At 32.1% G+C, this 20,636-nt stretch overlaps 1 protein-coding gene across 2 annotated transcripts in view; it reads left to right on the forward strand.

Moving 5' to 3' along the window:
* LOC106478568 overlaps window positions 1-20,636 on the forward strand; it is a 73,621-nt gene that overhangs the window by 7,365 nt on the left and 45,620 nt on the right. The window contains exons 2-3 of one of the 2 annotated variants that reach the window (XM_013939123.2): window positions 12,493-12,751; window positions 14,653-14,769. The gene's annotated coding sequence lies outside the window, so the exon portion shown is untranslated. The remainder of the gene's footprint in view (window positions 1-12,492; window positions 12,752-14,652; window positions 14,770-20,636) is intronic. The other variant, XM_022382175.1, reaches the window with a different exon arrangement.

Consider the following 20,636-nt stretch of genomic DNA (forward strand, 5'->3'; position numbering starts at 1 on the left):
TATTTAGCATCCAGGACATGCATTTTTGCATTAGTGTGACCATTGTTATATAAGGTTGATCATCAGTTATAACTCACAAAAAGAATATAGTTGCATGAAAAAAAAACATTTAAATATATTACTGAAAAAAGGATGAAATTCAGAATAAATAAACAAGCTTTCAGTGAAGAGAGCATTTTCAAGAACAATCAAAAACACTAATGTATAATGTAGACTTACAGAAGGTGATAACTAAGCAAGGGTTGATTTTCAACTATTTAATTTAAAAAAAAGAATGACTGTTAAGAAGTGAATGCTATTAGGAACAAACTGTTAATTTTTCAGCTAAAATTAAATTTACATAGTGACTTTGATAAACCATCAGTCTTCTGTGACCCACTTGTTTCTTTCATTAAAACTTGGGAGGTAATGAAAAGTTTATTACAGAACTTTTCCATAAAATTCACATGTTTTCATAATTCCAAAATGTTTGACTCCTTGGCCTACATGTACATTTATCTTACAGTTAATCTGCTATACATTTCATTATATCCAATTTTAAATTTCATGTTGAAAGATTGATACTACTACAGCTTATGAAGCACAACTGTAACTTGACATTGACTAAGCACATTTTTATGGATATTTGTTGCTCTTATGCTTGCTGTTTTGTACAACCATATTTGCTACATGTATCTGTGTCTTGAAGTATTTTAAACCAGGTTTTAACCTTGTTGTTAAATGTACTATTTTAGTAAACCATACAAATAATCCTTCTTTTGGCCTTTTTTGTTTCATATATAAAAATCAATACCTATAACATTGAAAATATAACTGATTCACAAAGAGCTAAAATGGCTTCAGTTATACTTCTTGGCCAATAACATATATTTGTACCTTCACTTTTCTTTAAAACAGTTAACTAGCTGGAGTACCCATCTCCTGGATGAAAGTTATGTAAAATCATGATTAATGAAAGGTCATCTTAGAACATGAAAAGTTGCTTCCCTTTTATTTAATTGCAAAAAATGTTTAAACACCCATAAAAACTGCAAAACTGAAAATTTGTATGTTTCTCCTCATGGACCCAACAAACCTTCATGCCAAATTTCATGAACATTCCATCAACAGGGAGCAAAGTAGTGGTAAAAAACAAAAAAATGGCCATAAAAAATGCAAAATGCAAAAATAAAATTTGTATGTACCTCAGCATGGAACTAATGAACCTCCATATCAATTTTGGTGAAGATCCATCCTGCAAAGTAGTTACATGGATGCACAACAGACCCATTATATATATAGTTTAGCAGCATAAGCATAACTTTTGCTATGAAACAAGTGTAGAGATAAAGGAATTCTTATTAATAACTTCTAATTAAAACTAAAAAGTAACAAATAAACTAATGAAGCCCATTCTATTAAACTGACAAGAAGTGTATAATGTCATGAATCAGTATACACGAACACTAAAGTCTGGAATGACTAGGCTCCATTGAATCATCAGTTGAATACCGTCACAGTATTTTCAGCCCTTATTTCAATAAATCCATGAGATTTAGTCAATTTAGGAGATTTAAGTTAGTTGAAACTCCATATACTAAGGTAACAAGACAAAAAATAACATTTTTATGAAATTAATAATGATATAAATAACTTTAATGTTTAAAAGTTTTAAACAGCAGGATCGATAATATTAATAAAACTAACTTTAAAGAATAGTGGAATATGTAATTACTCATCATATTAAAAAAAAAAAGGTAAAAATTGTTTGGTCTTAAGATCCATACAACTTACCAATACATGAAACTACATGTGGCATATGGTCATCTTTGTTATGTTTCTGTTATGTGTTATATAATGCAGGATGTTGATAGACAGAGATATATTTTGGATGGGAAGGAGTGTGCATTTATCTTCAATGAAATGATCAGACTCAAACATTTAATATCACATCATGAACTTAAATAAACAATTCACGTGTACCTTCTGTATCTCCTATATATTTCCATTTTAACATTAACTAAAGCTTAGATCCTGTCAACTAGAACATTCAACCTTCTAAATACTTCTATCTGAAGGCAATTTGGACATGAAGTGTGTGTTCAGAGAAGTGAACTATTATAACCAAAGTGGGTGGACTAAGATGGCCAATAAGCATATCTTTCTATCCCAGAATAAAGGTAAAATCTCAGCTCTGCAAATGATCCCTTTCTCCATACGAATGACCAGCCAAGTCAAGAGAGAGTATGCATAACCGACAAAATTAGATTAAACTGGGGGAGAGTAGCCACTTAGTAATAGAAAGTATTAGTACTGGTCCTGAAGTTGCATACCCAAATACATAATCATAATGTTCCTTTTAAATAATAATAATAGAAAATAGTCATATCAAGGCATCACATGAAAACAACTACACATGAAGAGTTCATGAACTTGTGCACATTCAACATTTATCACATTACTAAATTAATAGTGTATCACTGGATCTTTAATATACTTTTAAAAACTCAGCAACATTATATCCAAAATCTTAAAATATCCATGTTTTCATATTGGTTGAGTTAATATTGTTACATTAGTGACAAAAGATTTGTAATAATTATATGACAAACTGGTTGGGAACTCTCAAAACCAGTATCTATTACTACACTTAGTAATGATTTGAAGGAAAATTTTGTATTTTCTGTAATTACATATGAACATTATTTTGAATTGATTAGTGTTGAACACTTGAAATGTTGGAGAAAATATTTATATCATTTTCATGCAAAGTATGTACAACTTCACTGCAGTAAAAAGTGATGCATAGTACAGTGTAATTTTTTAATTATAGACCAATACTATACATCGATATGAGGATCATACATGAAAAAGTACCCATATTATCAGAGCAAAAATATGACAACTGGGTCATTATGGTATTAGTTACTTAGAGCTTTTTCTGTTACAACATATATATATTTATTATATGTAATTGTTGTATAAAATTAGCTATTAAAATTTAAAAATGTGATGTGCATGTTGTAGTGTTTTCAACGTACAAAATTATAGAAAATCATTAAGATGTATTTTTGATTAACAGATTTTAAAAGTTGCTGAAATAAGTTAAAAAATGATAAACTCATTTTGATGAACAAGTTATTTTGAAGAAAACTGCTTGTAAGTTAGTTGAATACTTACTGCAATGGAATTTCATTACATTATAATAATAAAGGTAAATTATTATTATCTAATTTAAATTTTATGACACCAGAAAAGAGTAAAATTCAAATTGATGACATGCATTCAGGGGTGTGGCTCACACCTGCAGTAAGTGTAGGACTGTTGTTGTTATGACTCATTCACATAAGCACGTACCTGTACCATGTATAAACCAATGCAATCACTGTTTATCTTGGCTCTTAGTGTACTAGACTGATTTTGCTTCTCTTGTTGATTTTAAGAGTAAGAATTATGTGTATTAAATAGAACAGCACTCACCACTGACTGCCTAAGTGTGAACCTTGAAATATGTTTTTTGTTATCAGTAAGGCATGTATTTAACAGCTTCCTTTTATAGTTTTGGAAGTATTAATATAAGATGTAAAGTAAAATTACTGTGTTACTGACATTGAACTATTGTAAGTTGTAATTTTATTTTGTCATGACAAATTTGTTCAGTTTTTCTAGTCACATCACTTTTTTTCAATCCTATGATGTGATGTTGTAAATTATAAGTATCATTTTTTAGCCAATTAATTCTACATACTTTAACTTGCTATATTTTTGATAAAATAGCTATTTGCTGAGTGAGCTCAATGCATTTAATGTTGTTTTGATCAAAACAACTTAATTATACATGTAGGATTGTCAAGTTAAGTTTTTAAAAACCACCTATTGATAACAGAATTGTAAGTGTTGTAAATTTCCTTAAATACATCATCACTGAATGTTTATGGTTTCAAAAGTATCCTTTAACTGTTGTATTACAAAAGTCTGAAGTTTTCCAAAGTACTTATTGACTACAGTATTGTGGAATGTACAATCTTATAAAAGAATTTTATTAAATTTACATGTATTATTATAGAATGTTTAACTTCTTAACTAGTTTTTTTCTACTTGGAAATGCAAGCTATTTAAATTATTCCCCTGAAAATAACTAAATAAGTGAATTGATCTCTCTTTATATTTATGTATTAGTTTAAAAGAAATATTAAACAATTTTCTATGATTTATAATTCCATATTTACTATAGCTATGTATTAAGTGTTGTACAAATAAATTAATGAATCTGAAAATATTTTATAATGAGTAAATAATTTTAAATGACTTTTGAGAAATGAAATTAACCGATTAAAATGTTGAAAATACTAAAACTGTTTTTAATATTACTAATTTGACCCTCATATTCCTAAATTGAAATAGCATGAACAAATAAACCCATTCAAGTCCATAAAGCTAATTATTTGGTCTTAATCTATGTTGATTTCATAGTCAATTTATATTTCAGCACTAACATCTGATTTTGTTTTACTTGTGACTGACTTTTAAAACCAATTTTGTTTAAAATTTGAAAAAAAGGTTCAAAATACATCTTTAAATTATGCTAGTATTCTGAGTTGCTGATGAGTTTTTTTTTAACATACAGATAATGAAACTGTAAAATTTATTTCAGAATTCTGATAGAAATATATTGCATATTAAATTTTACATTGGTTTGTCTCACCTAGCAGTTTTAGTTTTTCTACAGATGTAGTGTCACTTGTACTTGATGTAACACTTTAGTGAAAAAAAATTATTATGGTTCATGACTTGTTGGCATCGATTGTAATTCAGATGTATTTACACATTCCTTTGGTGTGTGTGTGTGTGAGTGCATATAGAATGTTGACAATTGAAGCATGTCATCAGCAGTCATGCAATTTCAAATCTGTTACTAAATGCATGTCACTTGTAAACTAAATTAATGTACATGTTAAATTGATTACTTGTGTGTAATAAAATTTACATTTTGTATTTGTAATTCAAATGCATATTCCTAAACAATGAGACAATAAGCTCATTTAGAAGGGGTGAAGTGACTACAGATTGTAGGGGGAAAATGTAACAAATCTATTGGGAAATGATTGTATTGCTCATGAAGTGACCCTGATATCAGTTCTTTATTTGTAACACTCCCACCACAGATTTTGAAGAACTTCAGCCTGTCACACACATTATTTGTTAAATATTCTTGCAATTGTAGTAGCAAGATGACTCATTCTGTAATACCACTGTATTATCATGTAAAGAACAATGAACTGTATGATTTCAAGATCCATGATAAATGTGGAAATTGAAAGAATACATGTGAACAATAAAGGTGTGTATTGTTTGAAAGTATCTGTTTTCAGGTTAATTAGAACAGGGTTCTATAATTCTCTTACATCTTTTAATGTGTTATAGCCTTCAAATCCTTGTTACTGTAGTGTGTCAGTGATTTAAATAAGTTTTTATATGTTCATATGGGTGAGGCAAACCATTTAAATGCCATTATATTCCAAAAGGGAAATGTCTGTAAATGTGAAATACATCTTAGATGTTAAAATTTTTATTTACAATAAATAATATTTTTCTGATCTTACTGGTAACTTAAGAGTAGGTTTTTAACAGCAATTGAAATGTTTGAAGTGAATGTTGTGATTTGTATTTGGTCACTTCATTGTGTAAAAGCTGAGAGGGTCAGGTTTTATTTCAGACATCTTCCTCCTTGAAATGTTTAAGAAAAAAAGGTTTTACCAGCTTGTATTTGGTGGTGCTTTTCACGTGTAAATATGTACAATACTTGTCATCAGTGGGCAATCAGCATCTTTCTTTCTTATCTACTGTACCTTAGTAGCTGGCTGTTATCTTCCATTCAACTTGTATGTATTATTTTGTTAAAAGTTTTATTATTCTGCAACTGTATTCTTTTATTTGAAACAAACCTTGGACTATAGCCATATATTTGGCTTATCATTCATCCATAGTAGCTTGTTACTAAGCTCGAAATTTCCTTTTTGTTGTTATGCTGTTGTTGTTATTATTCTTTCATTTGTGTCCATTTTGTTTATCATTCTATACTTATGTTAATACTTTTACTTTATTTTTGAAGTGATTTGTAAAACACTGTTTTGTAATTTGAAATTTGTACCACTTCTTTCTATATTAAGAAATTAAACCCTATTTGTTTGACTACAGGGCATAAATACCTTGCTGTATTATTTTGCTGACAATTAACTTAATGTTAAATGCAAGTAAAATTTTACTAAAAATACTGTTGAATAAAATATTTGGTACATAAATTGAGGGAAGAAATACCAGAAGAACAGGCTGAAAAGGGACTTGGAATCAAATTTTCAAGCTGAGGCTGGTCTGAGAAATCTCTATCTGTGTTTCACAGATTACACCAGTGTTTGACTGCATCAAACACAAGAATTTGGGGTGGGGGACAATGGACAGGATGGTATTTCCCAAATACAATGTTTGTATCATTAGCAAAGTATATGAAGGGCAGAAGTCTGCATTGAGAACTATTAGCTGAATTACAAACTGGTTTAAATAGGAAAAGAAGTTTGTCAAGGATGTGTTATATTACAATTTTTTTTTAAATATATATTTGGAAGACTTATGAAGAAAGTGTTAGATGAGTTTGAAGGTGAAATAAAGGGAGAATAAGCAAATTTATTTTTATTTTTTGCTTGGTGTTTCTTATTTAATGGAGAATCAATTCCATTTTATCAAACTCCTTTGTGTTCTTAACTCTTATTAGTAGTTACATAAGTATACATGTTAACTATAAAAAAAAAGGACTTCTACATTAAATACATATGTGGCTCTTCCTTTTTCGTGAGGAATTGAACTATTCATATCAGGGATGGGTGAATACTGGAGATCAGTAATCGAATATGAATACTTCATATTTTTAGGAAATGAATACAGGAAAAATGCTAAGCATAGGAATACTTAGGAATGCATTCATGAATACTTTGTCAGGTAATATGGAATAATGATAAAAACAGCAGATGATAAGATTTCAATACTTTTATGAAATAAACTTTTTAGAAACTGAAACAAACAAAATTTGTACAAATAATATTTTAATACTTTTATTTTTCAAAATACAATAACAAAGTTTTAGAACTAAAATGTATTTTTAAAGGAGACTTGTAGGTATTACAACTGTCCGTTGTTCTTCATCAACATCAGTCTCTCAATGTCTTATCAGTGAGGCGGTAGTGATCAAGTCTGAGGGTTTTGCCCACTGATGTGATGCTGAACAAATACTAATCAGGAACATGGAATGCTGGAACACTCAGGTTTGGCTAGTAGAGACAGGATAGGAAAGTTTTTTTTGTGGATCTTCAATAATCTTACGGGTTGCTTTCCTCAGGAATGCACGAACCATTGAGGTAGGTGTTGATCTCTGTATCCTCTGAATATGAGGTAGCTGGTTCCTTGAAGGCAGCAAAGAAACTGAAGAGCTTACTTCTTTAGTGTGTGGAGGATTTACAGTTCTCTTTTGGTTCCATGGTTGTAGGATTATTTGTTGAGGAAACTTTCTTGCTGCAGGAGCATTTGATTAGATTCATAGACCATAGGTCTAGTGAAACACTAATCAAGTTTAAATCTTGGATCCAATGCCACAGCGAAGCAGAAGATACTTCGTTGCTCATACTGAGTCACCCTGGCATGAACAGATTTCTTCATTGCAGAGATAAGATTGAAATTATATCTGGATTAAATGCTTTCAATCTCGGTCATCAGCCCATAAACACATGGCACTACATAAGTGGAGGTAACAATGTTCTGACCCCGGGCAAAATCTTTTGTCTCTTCAAAAGGTGTCAGTGTTGTCACCAAATCGATCATGAAAAGTAAGTTTCAATGTACTAGTATCTAGATTATCCAACTTCTCCTGGGGAATCTTTAGTTAAGACTTAATCATCTTAATTTCTGAGTTCCATCATGTTAGTGTTATCAACTGAACTCTGGCCTGTTCCTCAAGTAGATCAGTTACTTGCATTGATTTTCAATTGTAGGACATGGTGGTTGATGCTTTGGAAATTACTCTCATTGTGGTCCAGCTTTTTTTACATTATCCCTGACCACAAGCTGTAGTGTGTGGGAAAGTAGGAGTCATGTTCAGGAAAAAATTCAGATAAATTGTTTGCTGATTTAGATTCATACAAAAGTTTACCTTTTGAGTCATTATCTGCAGATGAGCTCTCACACTTGGTAGTGTTTGCAGTTCAAATTCAGGCAAGCAGAAAGCCTTGATCAAGTTGAATGCATTATGAGATGTCACATATGACACTTTGATGTTGATGTTAGAGTTTTATTATTTCATCATATTGAGATACAATGTTCTTAGATGTGTGATGTCTCTTGCAATGCCAACATGTCAGCATGACTGCTTGAGTTTTCTAGTCAAGTATAAAATGACCGGTGACTCCAAGAAAGCTGCCTATTTGTCTGCTATATCAGATATCCATAGCGACATTAATTTTGGATGCAAGTTGCATTAGAGAGATGACTTTTTGTTGGAAAACTTCAAACCTGCTCTTGATCAAAATCATGGACAAATGCTTGTGACTGGGAAGAATATGCCAAAAATCCATGGCTGTCATTAGTTCTTGAAAATCTGTTGATTCCACCACTGATAGGGTTGCAGTGTACCAGCAATAAAATTGATGAGTTTATTAGTGATGTGCTTCTCACGAGGGTGTGTAGACTTATAATTAGTTGATTCTGTATAGTATGCTGCTAATATAGGTAAACTAAATTTCTCGTGCATGTTAAACTATATTTATTATTTTCATTGACTTAGTATTATATGATTTTATTATTTTTTTTATCATAAACTACATTCTATATTATATAACAGATATTTACTTATTATTATATATTTTGTTATTATTATAAACTATATTCTATAGTTAAACTAAATTTCTCAAGTTTTGAACTATATTCATCATTTTTATTTATTATTATACATTTAATATTTTTTATTATAAACTATATTTTATATTATATAACTGAGATATGGTTTTGTATTTCTATCATAACCATGAGGCAAAGCTACAGAAGTCTACATCTGGCTCTGGTGCTTCTGCCCAGATGCTGTTGTATAATTTACATAAATATATTCCATATTAAAAATAATAAAAAGGTTTACCTTCATGTGTGTCAGCAGGTTAGATAATTGCCATTCTTTGTGTTAGTAGAAAAATCATAATCATAATTTAGCATTGTTTATGTCAATCAGGACATTACATAAACAATATATGATCTGTTAAATCTATAACATAGTGATATCATTAAAAAACAATAAATATTATTTTTGCAAAACAGTGAATTTTAAAATGTTTTAAAAGAAATTATAAAGTAATGATGAGGTGTCACTGTAAAAATGTATAAATAAAAGAAAAATTGAGTTAATCTTACTAAAGTATTGATAATACAGGCTGCGATGATTTTATTGTCTTGAAATTTTTACATGTTCTACAGTAATTCCTGTATTGTGATTCCAAAAATTATATCCATTTTTCTCCATCACTTATGTACTTTTACATAAGTGAATCATTTTCATTGAAATCGGGTCACGTTTTGTTATGCTTAAAATGTTGACAACCACTGGCTATAGATTTATCTAGACCAATCGCGAAGTCAATCTTATCAATTGTTCTAGAACCAACAAGAAACATACCGCTAGTAAATAAATGATTAATAGGCCGCATGACGTGTCATTTCTGGGTGGTTTGTACGTACACTTTATTTTTTTCTTTTTAGTATTATTTATTTGTTCCTATGGCAATAAGAGGTGTAAATGACCCAAACATATTCTGTTATATTTGTGAGAAATTTATTGTAAACAGGCAAAGGCAAAACATTACAGAATTCATCAAAAAAGCATATTACGTGCATTTTTGAATAAAACTTGGGGATCATGTGATCTGCACAAAGTTTGTGTCGAGGAGTTAAGACAATGGACTAAAGGTAAGAAAAGTCTTTGCCTTTTTGAATTTCAATGGTCTGGCATGAGCCTAGAAACCACGGAGATGACTGCGATTTGTACTCGTGACGTGTAAGGCTACAACACTTGAAATTAAAAGGAAATTTCTTATCCAAACTTTCAATCTGCTATAAGACCTGTTGCTCATGGACCTGATGTACCTGTACGTACTCCACCAGAGACTTGATATAGTTTCATCTGAATCTGATGTCTGTAGAAATGATGATAGGGATTGTTTTCAAACTGAAATGTCAGGTAAACCACAACTTTTCACACAAGGTGAACTTGATGATTTGGTAAGAGATTTGGGCCTTCCAAAGGATTCTTCAGAGATTTTTGGGTCCAGACTTCGGACAAATAACTCACTTTCTCCAGGGACATCATTTTACTGGTACAGAAATCGTGAGAAAGAGTTTATACCATACTTTTCGCAAAAAGGTTCAATGGCTTATTGCAACAATATTACTTAATTAATACCAATGCTAGGAGTTGCAGCCTATGAACCAAGTGAGTGGCAATTGTTCAATGATTCCTCCAAAAGAAGTCTAACAAATGTTCTCCTTCACAATGGTAACATATATGCATCTGTTCCTATTGCTCATTCGGTTAACTTGAGGGAAATCTATGAAAATATTGAACTTTTTCTTAATAAAGACAAAGAACATGGTTGGCTATTTTGTGAAGACTTAAAAGTCCTTTGTACGTTGTTGGGTCAACAATCCGGTTATACAAAGTTTCCATGTTTTTTGTGTGAATGGAACAGCAGAGCATGAAATCAGCACTGGATAAAGAAGCACTAGCTATGTACAGTCAGCCTGATACCAGGATCGAAAAACACTGAATGTGAAAGTTTGGTTGACACAAAAAGTCCTATTACCTCCACTTCATATAAAACTGGCCTTAATGAAGTAGTTTGTAAAGGCCTTAGGCAAAGATGACGACTGTTTCAAGTATCTATGTGGGCAATTCCCAATACTTTAAAAAGTGAAACTTAAAGAAGGGATTTTTGTTGTGCCTCAGATCACGAAATTGACTTTGAATGAACAGTTCGAAAGGACAATGTGGAAAGTTGAAAAAGAAGCATGGATTGCCTTTAAAGATATTATTGACAAATTTTTAGGAAACAACAAGGACCCAAATTATGAAAATATTGTCAATAACATGCTCAATAAATTCAAAGAGTTGAGTTGTAGTATGAGTTTGAAAGTTCATTTCTTACACTCACATGTTGACTATTTCTCTGAAAATCTGAGTATCATCAGCGAAGAACAAAGGTTTCAACAGGGAAATGGAGAGGAGGTATCGAGGAAGGTGGAACATCAGCATGATGGCTGGTTACTGCTGGTCATTGAAACGAGATGCTCCAGATGCAATACATAAAAGAAAGACCACAACGTGCAGGTTTGAGATTAAAGAACATAGAAAATGTATTCATTGTGGTAAACAAAATAATACTTTGATCTATGTAAGAGTTGTTTCTTTCTTCCCAGTTTGTGATAAAAGAAAAAGAATATTCTTTCAGAAATCTGAACAGCTGAATTATGGAAAATCCTTTATTAAAACCAAAACAACTTTTATGAAGTTTAAATTTGCAGGCCTGTGTAGTCATAGTATGAATCAAATAGATGAAAGCATTCTAAAGGATTGATTTATTAAATTTCTCTAGAATTGGGTCTTAATAGAGCAACAATGTATAATTACTTTTGTGATGTCAGTCAATGTTTGTATTGGCTACTTTAATTTTCACTGAAGGATATAACTGAGCTACACTTATGGGTAGAGTGAGGATTAGAAACAGCCTGGGAAAATTATTTTTATATCACCCCTCCAATGAGGTTGGGAGAGAGGGATTTCTGTAAAAACCGAGTGGGATGATACACATATAGCTTATATACTAATACTAATCGCACAGTCCAGACGTTAATAAAAATTATGTTGTGCAAAAGTTTTCATTTACATTCCAAAGTTTATTACATTGATTACCCATCTTAGTAAAGTATAGATCGACTAGATCATAAAAATACTTGAATTGAAATTAATTCACAATCAAATAACTTTAAAAGAGTATTTATTGCCCATGTTAATAATAAGCTGCTGAGTTCAATATAAATAGTATTAAAACAGTCCATTCCATGCTTCACTTTCTTCTTTCTCTAAAATTGCAGTAGAAATGCATCTACATATATTTATAAAGTTAAAAGTTACATTAAATCTCATCCAAACTATCTGTAGAGTATATTTGTCAGAACATTAAAGAAAGGTAAAATGAATGTAATAATATATTTCTCAGTGATTCTCAAAAACCAGAGGTTTTTGTGATACACTCCAGTTTTAACAACAAAGCTATAGTTTAAGATTTTCAAACATAAAGCAGTATAAAATAATTTTGTTTAAATATATATGTTGTAGTGTTTAACAGTATTTTTAAATGAAACTTACTGTTCATTATAAAAAGAAGATAGCTGTCCCAACTAAAACACTTTTTTTATTTGTTTTTACAGGAGCGTCATTGGTATTATCTATTAATACTTGAAATACTGGCTGAACTATGGATCTTGATAATTTAGAAGTACAAGCAGTTCATGAATAAATTTTCTGTTACTCATAAAAGGGAAAAATTTCCACAAACCTTTTTCTATTCTTGCTTATTATTCTCTCAGTTAAAAGTGGTAATTGTTCCTGCTTGTGCACAATGAAGGTGGAGTCCTTTCATGGCCACTGCAGTCATCGAAGTCAGTGATAAATTTTATCTTTCAACAAGTGAGTACTTAAATTAAATTTTTTTTAATCTACCCAGTCTATGAAATAGTAGTTGGACTCTCTTAGTATATGTATTGTTTGAGGTTCTGATATTTTTAAGCAAAATTTATAAGTTTGTTTCCAACACGTTGTTTGATATAACATTCACTTATAATTTGTACATTATTGTATTTAAATATGTAGAAACTTTTGATAGTTGTATTTTACGTAGCAGAACAGTAGACTTTCATGGTCTTTATAGGTCACTTCCAAGGCCATGGTCAGTATGTGAGTTTGATCTATTCCTATATTGTGATTGAATGCTTGTGTTATATTTAAGATGAAGGAGCTAGTACATACCAAAGACAAATTAACAAGTTTAGGCTTAAAGCTAACATTTGGTTCTAAACAAGATGATATTCCAGTTTTCATTTTTGTATAGGAATTGATATTTAAAATAAAGATTAGATAGTGACTGTAATGTCAAAATAGACACCTAAGTCAAAATTTAGAGATGTGTAATGTTTCTCATAGATGACTAAGGTTGAGCTTTAATATTCAGTACGCATTATCAGTTTTCACTTAGATTCCTTGGGATAGTGGGAGGTCATTAAAAATTAGCTCTAAAAGTTTCAGTACTGGAAATCCTGGAAAATTACTCTTTTTAAGCCATGGTTCTGAAAAAGTCCTGAAATTTGAGTTTTTTTAAATCCATGAAATAATTGGCTTAATTAAAAAAAAAGGTATATAATAGGGATTGTTTATATTTTATGGCTGCCATGTAAATCTCATGCCTTCTGGGCCTTGAGACTGTTAGTTTCTGCTGGCAGATACATATGATTAACAAAAATTCAAGGATTCAAGAGTTTTGGAAAAAGTCCTGGAACTTTTTTTTTGTAAAGTCTGTGTGAACCATGCATAATTATGTTTATCTGCTTAATTGTTGCTGAATATAATTAATGAATGTAACTATTATTACTAAATCTGAGAATTTGAAGTTTAACTGTCAGCTCACCTTATGTCTTTGGTAATTTCATCAGTCATATAGTGTTTGAAAACTATCAATATTTTTTTTTTTTTTTTTGGTATTTCCACAACTAATATGCAAGGTTCATATAGGGCCTTGAAAATGTGGAAAAGCTTTGGAAATTATATATTTTTTAGTCTAGAAATAGTCTTGATAGTAATATTTATTTTCTCCAAATGTATTTTCAGTACTTGTTTATCCATGGTTCTAAAGTTTCATGCAATCTCTCATCTAACATTAGACTTTCTTGTAGATCAAAGTAAACAATTGCTACATATTTTGTGCTCCCTGTGGCTTTACCACTGTAACATTTGTGCATGTTGATTTTTAAATGTATGATATAACTTGATAAATGTGGTTTGCCTAGTATGTTATATGACATGATGTACATCTTTGTAGAAAACATGTTTTTATGTTTAAGAAACTTGTGTTATTGGAATCATGACAGACAAATGAAAAGCAACGTGTTGTGGTTAAGATACATATTTCTGGAAAACTGTGTTTTTTTTTAATTAAAAGTCATAGAAAAAGCCTTGAAGTTGATTTTATTTTTATTTTTTGTGAGTCAGCTGTAAAAGCCCAGTATGTAGTACTTTAAGGTATAATTTTTAGGGAATATTTTTTTTTATTTGTTTTATAATTTTAAAGTGTTGAAATTAATTATGTTGTTTAATTTTAATATTAAAGAAAGTTTCTAGGATTTCTTTGGACACTTAATGTAAAATAGATGTTTAATATTTAAATCAGATGAGTAGATGTTGAAAATGAAAGCAAATTGGCATTGTTTAGCTGCTGTCATGATAGATCTATCATACACAGTTAGTACTATGATGGTTTTTATAGAAAAGGAAAAAGAAAAATACCATGTACACAAAGAAAATTATTTTTGTTTCAGACAATTTGAGCAGTGTATGTTTGTCAAGTTAATGAATTTCAGTATGCCTGTTTTCCTGATTCAAGAGTTCCACCATGTTTTTCTCAAGATCTAACTGCTGACTTATTGAACTTTATGGTGAGTACTCCTATTTATGTTTTACATGATTTGCCCATTATAACATCCTTAATTTAAGATTTGAAAATGAAGAGCTGAAGACCTAATGCATCAATAAAAGTTATGAGAGTCATTAAACAATTCCAATCGGTCAACAGGCTTTATTACCAGTCTTACTAGTGTTTGTACATTACTCTAATTCCCTGTTTTTCAAATTAATCAATCTATGGATTAATCAAATAAAAATTGCTTTCCTTATTTTTTTTTGTAATTAGAGAAAATTATCCCTGAATTCCCTCTCCTTTCCTCAAAATAATGATTCTTCTTTAACTTAGTCATGTAACACTAAAAATAAATAGGTATCTTTTGTTTTCATAGTGAAATAGCATAGAATTAAAATAAACAGAAATCAAATCATAATGCGTTTCTTGAGTTGAAAGCATTATAAGACGTAACGTACATTATTCTGGTTTCATTTTCACAGTTTGCCCTTACAGGATTAAATACATTTATGCATTTAAACATTTATTACATTTTATTGTTGCAATATAAATTGGGAAATTGTGAATTTAGTTCCTAAGTAAACAGTTTTTATAAACTAGGCAGCATCTGGTGAATTAACATCACAACATGCCCAAATAATAAAGCTTGTTTTATGCTTAAAATCATAACCTTATTTTTTATAGACTAGATTCGGGTGACATGATCAAGCTAGAAACTAAACTCTAGAAGTTAGAGCTGAAATGGTCATATAGATGATGTGGAATAAATTTGTGATGATTGACTTGTGAAGCATGTTGACTGTTTTAATAAACAAGTGTGTGAAGGTCATTTTGCAGTATTTTTATGTATATATTTTTGTAATGTTTTTTAGAATCTTGTGAATAGATAAGTCACTAATATAAATTACAAGAATGGGCTCTGTAAAAAGTTTGAACTGCATAAAAAAAATTGATATTTTACTTAAGATATGAGATAAAATATTTTTTATAAAGCTAATTATTGTTATAACTGCTTAGGTAAAGATTCATTATATGTCACAATAAGAATCGTACTGTGTTAAACATTTCCTTTTGTGTTCCATGATGCACTTTATTGACAGTTTTTTTCCCAAGTAGTGTCATTTTATGTAGACAAGTAAAATAATACATCTAATAGTAGATACGAAAAAGAGCTATTATTACAGACAAAAACTAAAGCTCTGTAACATGCATGTAGTTACTTTAATTGGACAAGTCCTTGTTTTAGCCAGAGGTTATTAACCTTGTGGAAACTTTTTATATAGCAACTTAGTTTGAGCTTAATATTAGAAGGTTGACTTGTTGGCCACCAAGTATTTCTTTGGATTGCTGACCCAAGCTGTGATGATGAGCCTTGAATAGGCAAAACTGTAGTCCACAGCAGAGGGAGCAGGAAATCAAAGAAGGAATTAGGACTATGTCATTGACTATATTTTCAAATGTACTTTTGATGAAAGAAAAGTAATCTGTAATATAATCATTAAATCATTGATTGCTGTATAATATTGAATATTAAATGGCATAATGTTATTCACATACCTAAATTAATTTATGATATTATGAGTTAAAAAGGACTAAAAAAATTCATAAAAAACATTGTAGTTGAATTTACAGTGAAACCTCATTAATCTGAGCACATTTATAATGAAGTTATTTTTTCAGATCATCCAGATATCTGGTTAGTCAAATCAGTCACTTTGAATACAATGGGTGGTATTAATAGCATGTGTTTTTGATCGAAAAATGTGAGAGTGTATACTAGTAAGGGTGGGCAAAGAACTGGTAAACAAAAATGAGTAATTATGCAAGTAATTATAATCTAAAGTGGCATATTATTATCTTCACATAAATCATTTATTGAAGCCCACGACTTATTGAATATAAAATACATAGTACATGGGTTGCTTTCTTGTATAAACAAAAATCAAGTTTAAATAATGCTGGTATTTCTCAATGTCTTAATTTTCGAGCACTATGATGTTTGGTTGATGTTGCCCATCTGCATTCATCCATGTTTTTGTTGGCTTCTTGACTTCACTCGGCTCCCAAAGGTGGGTCATAGTTCCACCCCCTATTCAAGTGTCTTGACCCCCAACATCAGTTCCTTGGTCCATTGGTAACCAAAATAGATTGTGACAATACCAATGAGGTTTCTCCATATGGTTGGAATGCCACCAGCAGCGGCGGTGACTACCATATGCCTTTGGGGTTTGTGTGGGTTCAGCTCCGAGATTTTCTAGATGTGTGGAAAACCTTTACCACTGATCCATAGGTACCACAGGTCCTAGCATCAGGATTAGTCATTCAGTTCACATCTCCACTACCATTATCTCCCCATCTGTAGTGTTTCCACCTCTTGCAGATGGAGAGAGTCGTCTCTGTTCTTCTAGGGTTTTATTTTGGTGTTTGTTGTACCCAAGAAGACAGGAGATTGGTGTCTGGTCATTGATCTTTCTCATCTAAATCAATTCCTAAATCCTCAAAGGTTCATGATTGAATCATCTCTCACTCTGCATTGGCATTTTTTGCCGGGGCTGTGGATGACCAAGTTCAGTGTTGCTAATGTCAATTTGCAAGTTCCCATAGCAGAGTCATCCCACCACTATGTGCACACTGGTCAGATGCTGCAGTTCAGGGCCCTGCCCTTCAGACTTGCATCACCACCATACGTGTTTTGCCGAATCGTACAAGCTTTTTCTCATCACCTCCATTCACTAGGCCTGTGCACACACCATTACATGGGTGACTGATTACTGCTGGCATCATCTCATCAGTTGGTGGAACATCACACCCAGATTGTACTTTCAGAAGCAACCAAGATGGACTTGATTATCAGAGCTGAGAAATCTATTCTCACTCCACTAAAATATATCGTCCATCTGGGTGTCTTTTTCAACACATATCTCAGTTGGGCTACAGTGGATGGTTCTTTCTCTTTTGGGGATGTGGGTATCACTCGAATCCTTCATTCTATGGGACGAGCACACCAATGAATCACGAACAGTGATCCACTAGATTTCCCAGTCCCCTTATTCAGGATCAACATCTTCGATCTCGAGTAGTGGTTAGTTCAGAACAATACTACGATAGGTGTTCCTCTGCTGCCACCTTGTCCAGAGGTCCATCTATTCACGAATGCATTGCTTCAGTAATAGGGTGCATATCTCAATGGTCATGAATTCCAGGGCCTATAGACGGATGACGAGGCTTCCCTACACATCAATGTTTTTAGAACTTTTTGCTGTTCAAAGGGCTATGTCTCAAGGTCTGTAGTATTGAGGGGAAAAATCATCATGCTTCACTTTGACAGTTCTATGGTGGTATCTTACATTTCCATCAAGGGGGTACTTGCTCCAGGTCTCTTTGTTTTTGAACCTTGGATCTTCTTTATTGGGCATACTCCCATTATATCATCCTACAATTTTGGTCTTCAGTACCTCACCCTTGGGTATGGGCAATAAATGCATTCAGTCAGCACTGGACAGGATTACACCTCTATGCCTTCTCATTGATTCATCTGTTACCCAGAGTCGTAGCTATGATATGTTCAACCTCTCGTCATGTTTTGTTGGTAGCACCTGATTGGTAGGCTCAACCCTGGTTTACGCTTCTGTGGTACATTCAGGAGTGCCCACCCCTTTCACTTCCTCTTTGGCCATCTCTGTCCAGGCAGCCATGATCCGTCGTCGTACACCCAGCCACCTCGAAGCTGAAGTTTCATGCACAGAGGTTATGCATTCCTTTGCACAGCATCGAGGTTTAACTTCTAAGGTTGCCATGTATCCATCTCAATCTCTGCATAGTCCCACGATGGACATTTATCAACAAACATGGCACATGTATTGACAATGGTGTATTGCAAGGAGGTTGAACCCACTCTGCCCAGAAGTTCCAACCATAGCTCTTTTTTTGACCTGGCTCTTTGACAAGGGTTTAGCAACTTCCACAGTCGCCTTATATAAGGCAGCCTTATCAACTACCTTTAGATACTTGAAGAGATGAAAATTATATGAGTCCCCAGTCCTCAAGTCGTTTTCGGTCCTTCATCCCAAACGACCATTTCGGTTACCTAACTGGGATATTAAGGTGGTATTACATGCTCTTTCTTGATATCCGTTTGAGCCCTTAGCCTCATGTACCATGTATCACCTTTCCCTTATTTTTTGTTGCTGCTGGCCTGCACACATCGTTAGTCAGAGATGTGCACAGGATGCTTTATCACTCTACTTATGTTCTCCTATACCCAGACAGATCCTTCTTACCTAAGACACTGGCAGCCAGGGAAGGGGATAAATCCTTTTCACCAATTCATCTGACTGCCATTTCTCACCTCTATGACCAATTGCATCCCAATTGTTTTTTATGTCCAGTGAGGGTCTTGAAGTGTCACGTTGCTTGCACTAACACCTTTAGAAGCACTAGACAACAACTTTTTATTCACTGGGATCCTTCAGTTTCTCGGGATTTATCCCCAGTTACCATAATGAGGTGGGTATGAAAATTGATCTGTATTACTTATTCTGGGCTCTCTTTGGAAGCATGGAGAATTCTGCGAGTCATGTATCACGAGATTCGTCACATTTTTGTGTTCTTAGTTTATTTGAATTGCCCTCTGGAGGACATTGTGAGGGCTGGTATGTGGACTTCCCCGAATACTTTTATCTAACATTATTTGCATGATCTGTCTTAACCACATCTGCTAGATTATAAAGAGGTGTATCTTAATTACTAATATTGTTTCTTCTTTACTTTCCAGGGTCTATTTCCTCTTTTTCACAGGATTCCACTCTGTGGTGAGTGTTCCCCAGGCAGGTGTGCTTTTATCAAAACAAATCCACACTAGCAACCATTAACACAATATACTTTATCTAATACGGTTCTCCAAGAAGCTGTATTGTTGTTCAAAAAAAAACATACTCTAAAAATGATCCAATTACAACAATATTGATGTACAAAGACTCTAAAAAAGATTGAATTATAAGAATTAATGTTTTTATATCTTCTTTATTTCTAAAAAGTACAATTAATGTTTAGTTGGCAATTTTGTATCTTTATTCAACTATTTTTGATGCTTTATTTCTTGGGAAGTTTCGTTACATTGGAAAAAAATTAGCCCAAACTATGCTAATTTTACATAGTATCTTAAGGAAACAAACAGTCAATAATCTGTAAAAATTTTAAACTGAACAGTGATCTTGGCCTGCCTGTATTGTACAGCCTGTAGTAAGACTAGACTTGCATCGGAACCCTCACACATACTAGTATACTGTAATGCATACACAGTGCCTGAGCACTGCACATGTACACACCACTGATATGTATTTTCGTTCATACTCGTAGTTTGTATTGACCTGGAGAGAGACAAAACTAGCCATATTTTATTTATTGTTATTCTGTTTTGTACTGATCAAAACTTTCATAAAATTTTGTTTACAGTTATTATTATGTTCTGTTTAACTTGTGGATTTTCCTGTTTTTCTCATGGTAACTAGGCCTTCCACGTTTCCTAGACTCGATTGATTGTATCTGTCTAATGTTAGCCTTTGGCCTACATGTGCATAATCGAAATGTGGGTCAGTGTTTCAACTATGATTATTAATGATGAAAATTTTGAGTTTGATTCTGTAAATTTGACACATTTTAGTTCCTTCCAAAGGTTTATTGAGACAGCAGTGTAATTTTTATTGTCATAAGCATCCATAATAGAAATTAATCTCACGATATATTCATGTTATCGGCATTTATATTTGTTGCCAATTCCTGCCTGCCCATATATATACATACAAACATTGTGCAATACACAATTTGAGTTTACTTACTGAGTGTGTGTGTGTGTGTGTATGCATATATATATATATATATATATAA

Source organism: Limulus polyphemus, unplaced genomic scaffold (assembly GCF_000517525.1).
Source record: "Limulus polyphemus unplaced genomic scaffold, Limulus_polyphemus-2.1.2 Scaffold225, whole genome shotgun sequence".
Classification (NCBI taxonomy): domain Eukaryota; kingdom Metazoa; phylum Arthropoda; class Merostomata; order Xiphosura; family Limulidae; genus Limulus; species Limulus polyphemus.